We start from the raw sequence: 14,393 nt of genomic DNA on the forward strand, positions 1-14,393 counted from the left end.
GCCCAAATTTCTTTCTCCCACACTTTATTGTACAGTTTATGGTTTGCCCATTCAAAGCAGGCATGTTTTATGTAATATTTAACCAGAGTCAAAGGAATTTCCCAGCTTCAAAGACATTTAGTACAGCTGACAGAGACATGTGATTGCCTGAATGGATTCTAAAGTTCATAGAATTGCCAGTTACTGTGAGAATACCCTTGATGTGTCAGCATGTGTGTGGTGCAAAATAGATGAAGTAAGGAAAGTTTCCTTTTGGAACATTTCTCCTCAAACACTTCAGACTTCCTGGCCCTCTTGCTGTCTCAGGCTTCTGAGGCTCCATTGTGATAACACAACCAAGGCTACCTGGTCCTTAACATGGGCCTATCCCTAAATGATCCAACACTGACCAGCCAGTGTGTCATAATGATGCTTAACAGGCTGCAGCGGAATCTGGTGTGAGTACATTACCATGATGTGATCCATTACTAATCATCGTGTAAGAGTGGTTTATGTAGTGAATATTTAGTTCATTTAGGCATGAGATATATAGAAACTAAAGTCCCTTGACTCAAAGATATGGCTTTATAAAGCTGCAATTTGAGACGTACTGCCTGAGGAGGGAAATAGGATTTGTGTTGGGCAGTGGGGGATTAGAAACCACCAACTCTTTTTACATGTGACGCTGGATCTCACAACAGCAGAAATAACTGTGACCTTGCTTAGCTTATTTATTTGTTTTCCATGCTGGTGGTGACTGGCTACTTTGGTGGGGGAGGAAGAGTGAAGGTTTTTCTAAGACAAAGGACAACACATGGAGTGTTCAGCCAAGAGGGGCTCCCTCCCCTTGGCCTTGTGTCTGATCACCCCTGTGGCAGGAAGGAAGATGCCTGCTGGTATTGACAGCTCTGGCAGGGCCACCTCCGGTTTCCTGTTCTTTGGGCTGCCTCAGTGGCAGGGGGCAGGTAGCAGGGGGGAAGCACTGGCTACCAGAGGAGGGGTAGCTTAATGAAGGCAATAATGCTCCAGGAATCAGGGGAGAAAAAGCCAGGCTTAAAGAGGTCCTATTTTTTCCAACCAAGAAACACTATTATTTGGACTATGAGAGCTCAAAGGCCCTTCCAATGCCAGCACTCAGTGACTTCATAACTATGAAGGGAAGGGGCAGTGTGGTATTGGGGAGTTTCTGCTGAGGGAGCCAAAAGTTTTGCCAGCCTTTCCCTGTCCCCATGACACCTCTTTTATTTCCTGTCCTTCCCATTGCCACGGGAATTTGCATGGGTAGTCACTATGCCTACTGTGTTTATTGCTTTATTGCAGCACTTAGCACTGTGTCTGACACATAATAGAAAATTAATAAATATTGCTGAATGATCTTTATGACTATCTATATGTATTTGAAGTAAAATCCCATTGAACTATTTCCTTCTTTATAGTCTATTCAGACTTAATACTTTGGTTAACAAATAAACAAATTAAACTTGTGCATAGGACAAAAGGCTAGAAGGAAATTATCAAAATATTAATAACTTTCTTTGGGAAATATAAATATGTTTATTTCTCTCTGTTCTATTTTGGTTTAACTTTCTTTTTCTACCTTTCTATAACTAAAAAAGTGTGTTAACTTTTGTAATGAAAAAATCTTCAGCAAACTTTATTAAAAAATGTAAAATCTTTTTGGGGAACTCTATTTTCTGAAGAAATAACAACTACTGACTTCCTATAATGTTTGGGTGGGGTGCAGCCATGGGTGGGCTTTCATGCACATATGTACACATCTACATATGTAATAGCTGTACATTCCTCCAATGGAGATGTTAACTCCTTCTTTTAAACTTCAGTGTAACCAAATAAGAAAGACAAGCAATGTACTTGGTAAGCTCTTCCAGGACAGTAGCATTACACAATTCCTCCATGAACATCTGCAGAAGTGCTTTCCAGCTTCCCAGCTGATTAATTCTACAGCCTCATCTCTTTCTGGGCCCATCTCCTCACTGCCGCCATACTGAATTGCTTGTAATTCCCTGAGGAAGCTAAGTCTTGCCTATCTCTGCTTTCGCACCTTTCCACCTAGGAAACACCTCTCCTTCAGAATGCAGCTCACTAAAGTGTCACACACTCCATAAAGCCCTTTCTGGCTCTTTTCCCAGCTCTACTCTTCACCTTTATGGACAACTGATCCCCCATCCTCTGGGCATTCCTTGCACCCCATGAGGGTCCCCATCGCAGGCCTGCAACCCTGGACCGTGCTTATCTGTACAAGTTTGTTCCTCCACTACCCTTTGGCTCTCTGCAGGTGTGCAGCAGGTCTGAGTGCCAGAACCTAGCACAATTCTTTGCACCTAGAAGGACCTCGAGGGTTGTTTGATAAAGGAGCATAACTGACCTCAGCCTGCCAGTCCCAGTGACGGGTTAATGGCAGGTGGTGACATAGTGGGAAGAAATGCATGGGAGGGAAGACGTGTTTAAAATTGTAATGGAAGTCAGAAAAAAGGAGAATTTACTGCAGCCAACTTTTAGAGATGTAAACTGACTTGCCATTTGTTTTGGATCTCCCAGTGCACTACTTTGTTGTTTTTGTCTCGAAATGTCATCTGAGATGATGCTGTTTATATCTTGTCTATCACAAGTTCTGCGGTTTGGTGGTGAGAACACAGAAACTGGGTTCTATGCTGCTATGGTAATCATTGCCTGTAAAAAACAAAATGAAACAAATGACTTTTCTCCTTGAGGCCATAAAAAAATAAACAGCTTTGAGATACTTCCTAATTAAGGTGTAAATGTTCACCCCATATACTCCAAGACAACTATGATAATTATAATAGCACATTCATTATATTCACAAACGTTTGCAAAGCACCCACCATGTGCCAGACGCTGTTTGTAAGTGCTGGCATGGCTCTTGCCATGGGGACTGGGGACAATTGGTCCTTTCTACCATGGTGTGGCTGGGAATTTAGCTGCTTCTTCCCTTCCCCCAATATCCATGGGGTACCATGCTCTGACCTCAGCCTGAAAAGCGAAAGGCATTTAACCCCTACCTGAGCATGTGAAGGAGGGAAGCCTATTCTCTTTTCTCACGGCTCCTTGATGAGAGACGCACCAACCATGGGGCTTCTGAGAATGAGGGAGACCATCGTCACAGGGAGATGCAAAGGTAAGGAGAGAGAAAAGAGGCTTTCGTGTGCTGATGATGGGGTGGAAGGGCAGTAAGACAGGAGACTTGAGAAATGGGAATTGCAGCAAGGAGCTATCAAGACAAGAAACGTGTAAAGAGAATGAACTAGAAGTTAGGAGAAAAAAATGGATAGATGGAAGCTGGGGAATAGACAGGGTGTGGGAGAGCTAGAACTAGAGAAAGAGTGGTGAATGACAAAGCAATTGTGTTACTTCACTGTGTCCCAGTTGTGTGCTTCTCTTGGGGAACCTGGGGCCTCTCATTATTTAGCGACTTTAGCCCAGCTTGAGATCCTGGGTCAGCTGCCCAGGCTCATTTATTTATTTATAAAATGCAACCTATCAAACTTAGAATCTAATGAAGATTCTTCCCTTGGCATAATAGGGCCAATCTGGGCGTAGGGCATGATCTGGTTCCTAACCCACTCTCCAACCTCATTGCCTCCTACTCACCCTTTTGCTCAATCCACACTGGGTTGCTTACTGTACATCAAACATTCTTATCCTGCATTTGGCCTTAACATGAGTTGTTCTTGAAGCCTATAATGCTCTTTGGGCAAATATTTGCATGTCTGTATTCCTCAGTTTATTCAGATCTCTGCTCAACTGTTACCTGCTCCTAAAAGCCTTCCCTGACAAACCTATTGAAAACAGCTTTCCTTATCAATCTTCATGCCCAAACTGTTTTTTTATATCATTAATTACTATCTAACTTCACACATGTATGCATTGATTCATTCAATCATATATTTATCTTTGCCATTTAGAAGATAAGATCCATGTGTTGGGAGAGATTTCTCCATGAGTCTCACATTTCTGCCTTTTGTGTGAACAGAGACATGGACTTTGTTGCCGATGATCTCTTCTAGTCCATTTGTATAGTAAACACCCTGGAAAGTGGAGAGAGTGTCTCACTCCAGAGCAAAGACCAGGAAAGCTTAGTGACCAATTAGAAAAGATTTAGATTCCCTAAACTCAGTGTTCTTCTCCTGTAATACAACCCACTGCGTGTTCCCCTGTCACCTGGTTCCATGGGTCCCAATTCTCCCAAGGTGATGCCAGTGCAAGAAGAGGCTGTTTCTCTGCATCCACTGAAAATGTTTCAGGCTAACTTTTAGCTTGCAACTAGGGTAAAATGCTTTAAGAGTGGATACTCAGCTATTTAATTACATTTAATTACATCTTGGTAAAGGTCCTTCCCACCCTTCCCACACTGCTACCTGTGCTCAGATTCCCTGTTCCTCTATTAGCCACTATTGGTGTCTAGAGCACAATAAATTGCAACCGCCCTCAGTGAAGCATCCCAAGACCTAATCAGGACTCATATGTCCTAGCTTAGGGAAATTTCCAACCAGTGGGGCTGATCTCAAATCTCCTATCTCCTCCAGATTTGCACCCAGGAAGTCAATTTAGATAATCCCCTGACTTTTCCCCAATGCCTGCAGAGTTTGAATTTTGTCTGTGGGAGTTATTTATAGAGTTTTCTTTGTGCACGAGCAAGACTGAAAATTTACAATGTTGTTTTGGTATCTCCCTGATCCTCAGCTGTCTTAAGAACATTCGATTCAAAGGGCAGTTTTGTAGCTAATGCTAGCAGATCAGTTGGTGAGACTGAATTGCTGTTTTGCCTGACTTAACCTAAGTACGGTTTTAAAGAGGTATAATTATTTCTTTGCATTGGTAATAGAGGCACATGCAACAAACATTATCCCCAAAGGTCTATGTAATTGAGTTATTATAGATCAATTTGTATTTTCTCGTTCAATTACATTACAATTTTAGAGGTAATAATACTTATTCTCAGTGCTTAATGGTCTACAAATGGAAGTGATTACTGCCTTAATTGTCATTTTCCAAATGCTTATTGAACACCTATAATGTCCCAAGAATAGCGTTAGGCTTGCAATAAAGCTGGCAAACAAGTGCACCCTAATCAGATTAGAGCATGATACGTGTCTTAAACATAAACAAAAGGTTAAGTATCAGTATAAGCAAAATGCCGTGAAGGTTTCAGGAAATGGAGTGATGGGGAGTGAATAAGGTTCTTATAACATCAAACACACGGCTTGATTTAGATTAAGTTTTCAATAAGTGCTTGTGTAATTGAATGCAGGAAAGACAGCATATCTTTTGGGGAAGATCAATGATTTTATGGAATAAATGTTATTTCATATAGATCTTGAGAAATAGGCTAACGCAAAATCTCTGGGAAAGAGTCCAACATCTTAGTAAATGTATATGAAAGTGAGAAGATGGAATTCTCTGCCTTTGAACTCCTTTTACTAATGTTTCATGACTTTATTCTCTCCTCTGCTTCTAATACTAAGTAGTATTATTAATTATATTATTAATTATTAATTACTACATACTATGCTATATAATTATTAAGATAATTACTACTAGTAATTGTATTATATTAGTAATAACCTAATTATATATTAATAATTACAGTAATAATATAATTACTAGTAGTAATAATGACTAGTAAAGTTTCTTTATCATAACATATTAATCCTTGTTTTCTTTTCTAGTGCAAATAAATAATTTTGATGTTAACTGATGCATTTTTTTATGTTTCCAAAGTAAGTTTAGAACCAGGACCACTCTAGACAAAATTGTAGTAAAGCAAGGGGAATTTGTCATTAGCGTTCCTTCCCCAGGCAACACATATTCTGAAACATTATACTCACACCAGTATAGGCCATTCTTGGTTCCCAAATCTTAAAGAGTTCCCTGTCTGCTAATCCATAGCTAAGTTGCTTGATAAACAAATGACAAAAAAATTTACATTGTAATGGCTTGCTTTTATCTGGTGCTACATATTTAAAGATGGCAGCATGGAGCCAATCTGAAACTCATAGTCTTAAAGCAACGATTCGAATAGTGGGGATTTTGTTCACTCTGACAAGCTGGTGGTTGAAATATACCACACACTGCTACATTTATACTATCAGCTTTGGAATCATAGAATTTTAAAGCTACAAAAGACCTTGGATATCAACTTTTAAAATAAGGAAATGGAGGCCTAGAGAGATGAAAAAAACAAACAAGTAAGCAAGAAAATAAGCAAACACAGATTATCCAGTCATGATTCATGCTAGCAGCATCAAACTAGATGAAATGAAAATTCAGTGCTTTTAACATATAACTAGGGTTCTTAGCAATTTTAAGAGCCATTACTTATCATTGTTCTGAAATAATTTAATTTCTAATTAAGACCAGGTATCAAACTGATAGTTAATGGGTCTCATTATATGAAAAAAATTCTGAATATTATGATTCAGTTATTTATTACAGGTTTGTTTTTTCTGGTTACATCAAAGACAAAGCAATTTTCATTATAGAAAATTTAAAAGCTAGTAATTTCTAAGTGACTGCTCTAAGGTCATACAAAGTGTCAGTGGTTCAGCAGGGATTGGGACTGAAATTATTGGCCTGCTCTTTAAAGCTTTTAAGTCCCAGAACTTCTTCAGTGGACACTTATTTCCCACAATATGCCCAGCTGTGTGTAAGTTTTAAATACACAAATGTATACTCAAGTATTTGTGAATGTATTTAGGCAACTGCTGTCTGAGATCCAAAGAAGAATAGTCTCTGATGTCAAGGAGTTTCCATCTGGATGGGAATTCTCAGGGAGTATTTTCTATCCAGGAACAAGGAGGTTAGATGATCATATGGCTTGTAAGCTTCCACAGATGGTTTACACCTTGAGGTAAGTAAGATTAACAGTAACATAAACCAGAGCAAAGTTTTTGACGAAAGGCCCTAGAAGCTCATAGATTTTCTGTCTGACATTTTCACTCCTTTCAAGCCACATATTAATGATGCTGACCTTTTTAGTAATTTGGTTTTGACAGTGACACAGCAGCAATAGTACTCAAAGGCTGACAGCCTGATGTGGGCAAGCCAGGGAAGTAATTACTGCTTTAAATCAAAGAAGAACTGCTTGTGCCTCTGTAGCAGCAAAATTCCACGTTAAGCAGGAACTCTTCCATCCTCTGAACCATATTGTATCCATCATCTTTCTGTGGGTTTACTTCCCAGGGCTCAGAAAAACTGGCTGCCTATTCGTGCCTCCAGACATAATAAGCATGTTTTTTGTTGTTTTTGTTGTTTGTTTGTTTGTTTTAAGACAGGGTCTTGCTCTGTTGCCCAGGCTAGAGTGCAGTGGCCTGATTACAGCTCACTGTAGCCTCGACCTCCTGGGTTCAGGTGATGTTCCCACCTCAGCCTCCTAGGTACCTGGGACTACAGGTACGCACCATCACACCTGGCTAATTTTTTTGTAATTTTGAATAGATTGGGTTTTGCTATGTTGCCCAGGCTGGTCTTGAATTCCTGGACTCAAGTGAACACAGACCCTGGATATGTCAGACTAAGATCTCAGTATCCAATAGATAAATTCATAATGAAATGAAGGGGCTTATGAAAATGTATTTTCGCCACATAACCTTCAGGCCGTAGTTTTGGATAAGAAGGAAAAGGGCAAGTTAAAGAATATTTTTAACTTAAAAAGTGTAGGCAAACTCAGTTTGCAAAAGGCTAATTGGATTTTCTTCCTAGCCGTTCCTTATTTCCCCATTGCATTGCACTTTTCCTGGAAGAATTAGATCAGGCTGGGCAATTTTGCTTTTGGTTTGTAACCAGATTCATTTTGTATCCCTCTTGGGTTTTAGCAGAGTTAGGTTTTAAACTATAGGAGGGAAAAACCACATTCTCACACTCAGAGCCAAGATTTCAAACTATTTTGCAAACACCGTTGACTTCTGTAATTATCAAAGTCACTTCTTCAGCACTGTGCTTGGACCATTCTAAATTGTCTAGTTTCTCATACCTACTGATGATATATCCAAAGGGCAGAGACTAAATGTGGACTTCTTGCTCCTACTTACTGAATTTCCTCTTTCATGGGGAATAACTCATGCTTAGTCCCCATGAGTATAGGGCCATCGTTAACCTACACAGCACCTTTGGAAAATGGCAAAATATCTCATCTTTGGCTAGATGTACAAATTAACTAGCAGAGGGTGATTTTGTGAGAAACAAAAGGGCCTCCTGCCTCTGAATAAATGCTGCCCTAATCTAGTGCTTTGGATTTGCATCATGAATACAGCAGAGGGAGTTAAGCTAATACTAGCTGCTATAACAAACTAGCTCAAAATGACCAGTGGATTAAAACAACAAAAGTTCACCTCTAGTTCATGACAGTTGCTTATCAACCTCCAATAGGCAGATGGGAGAAGGCAGAGAATGGAGAGGCCAATCTGCTTCTTGATCTCTTTGGCCTAGAAATAACACGCTTTACTTCTGCTCATATTCCACTGACAAGAACCAGTCACATGGAGCTTTCTAGGTGACAGGGGATGGGGGGAGTTAGGAGGTATAGTTCATATCCTCCTGAGAAGTGAAGGCAGTCACTTCTCAGATACAAGGGAATTTCTGTGCCTGATGATTTAATAACATTCATTTTGAGCAAGTCAAAGTGTTCTTGTGGAGCCCCATTTTCACCAGGACACCGCAGAGCTGCTAATGCTCGATTTAGGAGGCTGAGCTCCAAATGCTTTTCATATGCTAACGGCTTCAGGCTGTAAATTCATGTGAGCATGGACTTGGGAGTCAGCCAGAATTATATTTAAAATCTCACAAATTGCTTAGCCACTCATGGTCTCAGTTCTCTCATCTATACAATACAAAATAGAGATAATAAGAATCCCAGTTCAACATAATGAATTGAATGGCTTGTTTGTCTCTGCTCCTTTCTGAAGTCCCAGTAAAATAAATATGAAATGTAACAATGTTATAATCTTTAAACCCAATTGGACGGTGACAGCAAATAGAAATGTCAATAAATTTCAGCTGATAGATGGTGGACTCGTGAAAGAGAACTGATTTGATGTAATGAAGCAAATAAAACTTTACAATGTAGTGAGGGGGTGAAGAAAGCCAGCAACAAGCAAACTGATTTATACCACAGAACCCTATAAAGGCTCAGAAACTGGAGAAAGGAGGTATGTTTGAAGAAAAGAGTGTAAGACGGAACTGAAAACAAGATTAACTGCCACCATCCTGGGAGCTGGAGAGAGATGCGGTGCCACACGAAACATGGGCTTACAGAAAATCAGTGGATGGTATGGTAAAACCCTTATCTTTTTCTCCTGCTTGGTTCCAGATTTTGAGAAGCCAGGATTATATGTGCTCTCTTCTGGAGAAACTTCTGGGCAAAAGAAAAGGCCTATACACATCATCATTGGGGTATATTAGTTTCTTGCTGCTGCTGCAACAAATTCCCACAAACTTGGCAGCTTAGACCAACACAAATTATCTTACACTTATGCAGTTCAAATGTCCAAAATGGGCCTCATTAGACTAAAAGCAAGGTGTTGGCATTCTAGGGGATCTGGAGAAGCATGTTTACTTGTCTTTTCCAGCTTCTAGAGGCTTCCCACATTCCTTGATTTGTGGCTCTCTTCTTCCATCTTCAAAGTCAACAACATCAGACCAAGTCTTTTCCACACTGCCATCTGTCTGATTCTCTCTTCTAATTGCCTCTTCCACTTTTAGGTACCCTTGTGATAATACTGGGCAGCCCAGATAATCCAGGAAAATCTCCCTATTTTAAGGTCAACTGATTAGCAACCTTAGTTCCATCTACAACCTTAATTTCTTATTGCCATGTAACCTGATACAGTCACAGATTCTGGAGATTAGGACATAGCTATCTTTGGGGGACATTTGATCTCATCTCACAAAAATGCATTTGTGTCCTAGTCTGATCACCTTGTGAGGCCCACTGGCTGCCAAGCTGTGCCCATGCAGAGAGAGCTCCCAACTGGCTCTTTACAGCCTCTCCCTTATACATGAACTCACAGTCAAGGACCATCAGACATTAGGATACCTCTCAGAGGTAAGGGAAACACATACAAGCACACACAAACACACATCCATGCACTGCACTGCACTACACCACACCCACCCACACTTATACTCAGATCCCTTTCACCTCTCACCCACAAGGCCCACAAGGGTGAGAGGAATGTCAGTATAAGCGTGTGTGGGTGTGGTTGTAGTGCAATACATGGATAAAGGCTCACCCCCTGACCTTTTATAGGGTTCTGTGGTATAGATCAGTTTGCTTGTTGTTGTGAACTAGTTTTTAGCTTAACAACCTCTGCTGTATTTATGATTATGGCATACCTGACTGCAGATAGAGCAAGGATTTTCATCAGGCACATGGAGCAATTCCAGAATGAATAGGGCTTGCTGTATATTCTCCCTCTTTTCCCCTAGAGTGACAACAGAAGGAAGGCTAGAACAACTTATCAAAAAGCAGATGAAGCTGGAGCCTATTGCCCTTGGCATCTGGGTCCTATGGTCCCAGGCCAAGTAGAAGATATGAAAGAAATGTTCTGGCCATGTGTGAAGAGATTAGAGTGTGAGGTAGAGTTGGAATACCCTGGTCTACTAGGCTGCAGACAAATGGGCCAGGTCAAAGAAAGCTGTTGGGTTGTCGGGTAACATGAGAGGCTGGGGGCATGGCCATATATGCTACATGGTTTCACCCTGTATCTCTCCCATTCTTCGCCTTCTCTTTTCCTTCCTTAATCCTGCTATTTCTTTCTTCCCTCTCTATAACCTTTCCGCCCTTTGGAAAAGGGGGGAACCTTTGGATTTTGTCCAAATCTCATATGGAATTGTAATTCCCAGCGTGGGATGTAGGGTCTGGTGGGAGGTGATTGGATTGTGGGGGCAGATTTCCCCCTTTGGTGCTGTTCTTGTGATGGAGTTCTCATGATATCTGATTGTTTAAAAGCATGTGGCACCTTCCTCCTACTCCAGCCTAATGTCCCCTTTGCCTTCCACCATGGTTATAAAGTTTCCTGAGGCCTCCCCAGAAGCTGAGCAGATGCCAGCATCATGCTCCCTGTACAGCCTGTGGAACCTGAGCCAATTAAACCTCTTTTCTTTATAAATTACTCAATCTCAGATATTTCTTTATAGCAGTGAGATAATAGACTAATACACTTCTCCTCTTTTTTTTCCTTCAGTATCCCTGCATGTCTTTCTGTCTCTCTACCTCTCCATATTATGACAATATCCTCTTAGTTTATACATAAATATGTACCAGAGTCAATGTACGTTTCTCCTCATTTTCCTGAAAATCAGTTTGATAGATTATTGCCATTTCTGGCATATTATATCCCTGCCTCCCCAAGATTTCTAGGAATATATGAAATAGGAAATGTAAGAAATTGCTTTTCTTTCATAACAGCCTTTCATCAGGTATTCTCTGAGGAAGTGTGCTAATGGAAGAGGTAGAAGTTTTATTGTCTCTAATCAATAAACCTAATTAAAACATTCCAAGTGCTCCTCAGTTTTTCCCTGAGTTAGTGGAATCTCATGGTTACAGTCATTTTTGGAGTGATGATGGCATCAACGAATGCTAAATGCTGGGGGAGAGCTTGGGGTTAGCTCAGAACATTCTGGCCCTATTCTAGTGATTAGCCTCCTAACGCCTGCCAAGAGGAAAGCTTTGAAGTTCTAGTTCCCAAGCTGAGTATTCACTAGAACCATCAGAAACATCCCAACAGGCAAGGGATAAAGGATCATGAGCTATGATTTCTCTCAAAAATGAAAGGAAGAAAAGTGTATTATTCTCAAATACGTAATTAGATTTAGGTTTCTACATGATCATGTCCAAATTGATATAAAAGAAAAAAAATTTGCTTCAAAACATCTTAAAACTCTCTAACATTAAGTTCTTATATACTTAACTTGTTTCATAAGGTGTAACTAATGTTTAAATTTGTATTGAAATAATACATATACGTAGCCTAAAAATTAAAACAGTACTACAAGGGTTATAATGCAAAACAGCAGCTCCACATTTCCCCAGTTCTGATTTCTACTCCTATATGTAAACATTCCATTCTTTTAGCTGTTTCTTCTGTTATTTATCTTCATCTTGCTAGATGAATACTTATACTGCCATTTCTTGATTTTCCAATTTTAGACACTTGATTTCCTACAATATAAAATAGGGATTTAGACCTCTTGCTCCATGTCCCCTTTGCACACTTGCAGATTTATTCCAAATATATTGACATCATAAATTTTGGTTATATCAATATTCAGGACTCACGTTGTTATGTTTATATTAATAGACATCACAGCTGGGCCGCTGGCAGTGGTGTCATTGCATTATATTTCTCATCTAGCTTTTCTATTTCAATGAGATTAATCATTGCTTTTATGATGATTTGCTTAGTTTTTGGTATCCTTTCACTTCCAAATTCTCTACCAGATCTGTAAGATTCCTCTCATTATAGTCAGGTTTATCACAAACTGTATGCATTATTTTTACTTTTTCTTAAAGACATCCCCTCTGAAGGCTTCCATTCTCTTGCTCCTAGCTGCACTGCTTGTTCAATAGACTGTGAAACAACTAGTTATTTGGGGGCCTTCTCTTCATCATTATTCTAAAAATGCCTTTTTTCTATTTAACTCTTGCCTCTTGGATTCTAAATCCCTATCCTTCCTTATTTTTTTTGCATATTTCCCTTTTTAAAAACATGGAAAACATCCTTTAGCAATTTTCTAAGAAGGGCATAAGGGGGTTAAATATTTAAAGGCTGCCTATAAATGAAAATCTTTTTATATTCCCATAATTGAGTGGTCGTTTATATGGGCCCTGAAGTAAGGGTTAGAATTTACATTTTACTCGGTATTTAAAAGGCGTTTCTCTATTATCTTCTGTAGTCTAGCTTTGTTGTTGATAAATTCAGTACCATTCTGATTTCAAGTCGTTTGTGACCTGGTTTTGGTTTGTTTTCCTATCTGAAGAAGCAATGAGAATGTCTTGACAGTGTTCTGAAATTCTCTAACGATATGCTTTGATGTGAGTCATTTTTCATTTATAATAAAGGGCCCTTAGTAGACCTTTCAGTTTCAGGCTTATGTCTTCAGTTCTGAAAGTTTTCTTATAACATTTCTTTGATAATCTTCACACTTCCACCATGCCCCACCCCCACACTTTCCTGGTCTTCAATTCCTGGATCTTCTGATGATTCTTTAATCTAATTTTATTTTAGAGATATTTCCTTAACTTTATCTTCCAATCTATGTATTGACTTTTTTGTAAATTTCTGCTATGTTTAATTCTCCAAGATATTTCTCTTTCTCTCAGTGTTTCCTTATTATGGCACTCTGTTTTTGTTTTATGACAATAAAATCTTGGCTACTTAAATAAATTAATTTTAGGTTTTCAAAGTTCATTTTCTGCCAGCCAGCAGTGTCTCTACTTCTTTTTTTTTTTTGAGACAGAGTTTTGCTCTGTCGCCCAGGCTGGAGTGCAGTGGCGCGATCTCGGCTCACTGCAAGCTCCGCCTCCTGGGTTCACGCCACTCTCCAGCCTCAGCCTCCCTAGTAGCTGGGATTACAGGCACCCGCCACTACACTTGGCTAATTTTTTGTATTTTCAGTAGAGACGGTGTTTCACCTTGTTAGCCAGGATGGTCTCTATCTCCTGACCTCGTGATTCGCCCGCCTCGGCTTCCCTATTTCTTATGAGTTTCCCTTCCTTCTTTGCCCTTTTCTTTCTTTTTCTTCCTTTCTCTTCTCCCTTCCTTCTCTTCATTGTTGTGAGAATAATTAACATGAGATTTGCCCTCTTAATGACTTTTTAAAAGTGGATAATAAAGTATTATTATCTATAGGCACACTGTTGTACAGCAGATCACTACGACTTATTCATCTTGTATAACTGAAAGTTTATACCCCTTGAATATCAACTCTCCATTCCCACTCCCCTCAGCCCCTGGCAACCACCATTCTACTCACTGCTTCTTTGAATTTGACTATTTTAGATACCTCATATGAGTAGAATCATGCAGTATTTGTCTCTCTGTGACTGGCTTATTTCATTTAACATAATGTTCTCAGGTTCATCCATGTGGTCACTTATGACAGAATTTTTGTTTTTTTTAGGAGAAGTTTCCCTCTTGTTGCCCAGGCTGGAGTGTAATGGCGTGATCCCAGCTCACCGCAACCTCTGCCTCCCAGGTTCAAGCGAGTCTCCTGCCTCAGCCTCCCAAGTAGCTAGGATTACAGGCATGCACCACCATGCCCGGCTAATTTTGTATTTTTTTAGTAGAGACAGGATTTCTCCATGTTGGTCAGGCTGGTCTCAAACTCCCAACCTCAGGTGATCAGCCCACCTCGGCCCCGCAAAATGCTGGGAT

At 39.9% G+C, this 14,393-nt stretch overlaps 1 long non-coding RNA gene across 1 annotated transcript in view; it reads left to right on the top strand.

The window, feature by feature from the left end:
• The first annotated feature begins 2,969 nt into the window (after positions 1 to 2,969).
• The window catches only part of LOC129527604 (uncharacterized), a 68,290-nt gene continuing 56,866 nt past the window's right edge, over positions 2,970 to 14,393 (top strand). Inside the window, exons 1-2 of the long non-coding RNA XR_008672599.2 lie at positions 2,970 to 3,136; positions 6,716 to 6,868. This is a non-coding gene — a long non-coding RNA (uncharacterized lncRNA). The remainder of the gene's footprint in view (positions 3,137 to 6,715; positions 6,869 to 14,393) is intronic.

The sequence above is a fragment of the Gorilla gorilla genome, chromosome 1, assembly GCF_029281585.2.
Source record: "Gorilla gorilla gorilla isolate KB3781 chromosome 1, NHGRI_mGorGor1-v2.1_pri, whole genome shotgun sequence".
NCBI lineage: Eukaryota > Metazoa > Chordata > Mammalia > Primates > Hominidae > Gorilla > Gorilla gorilla.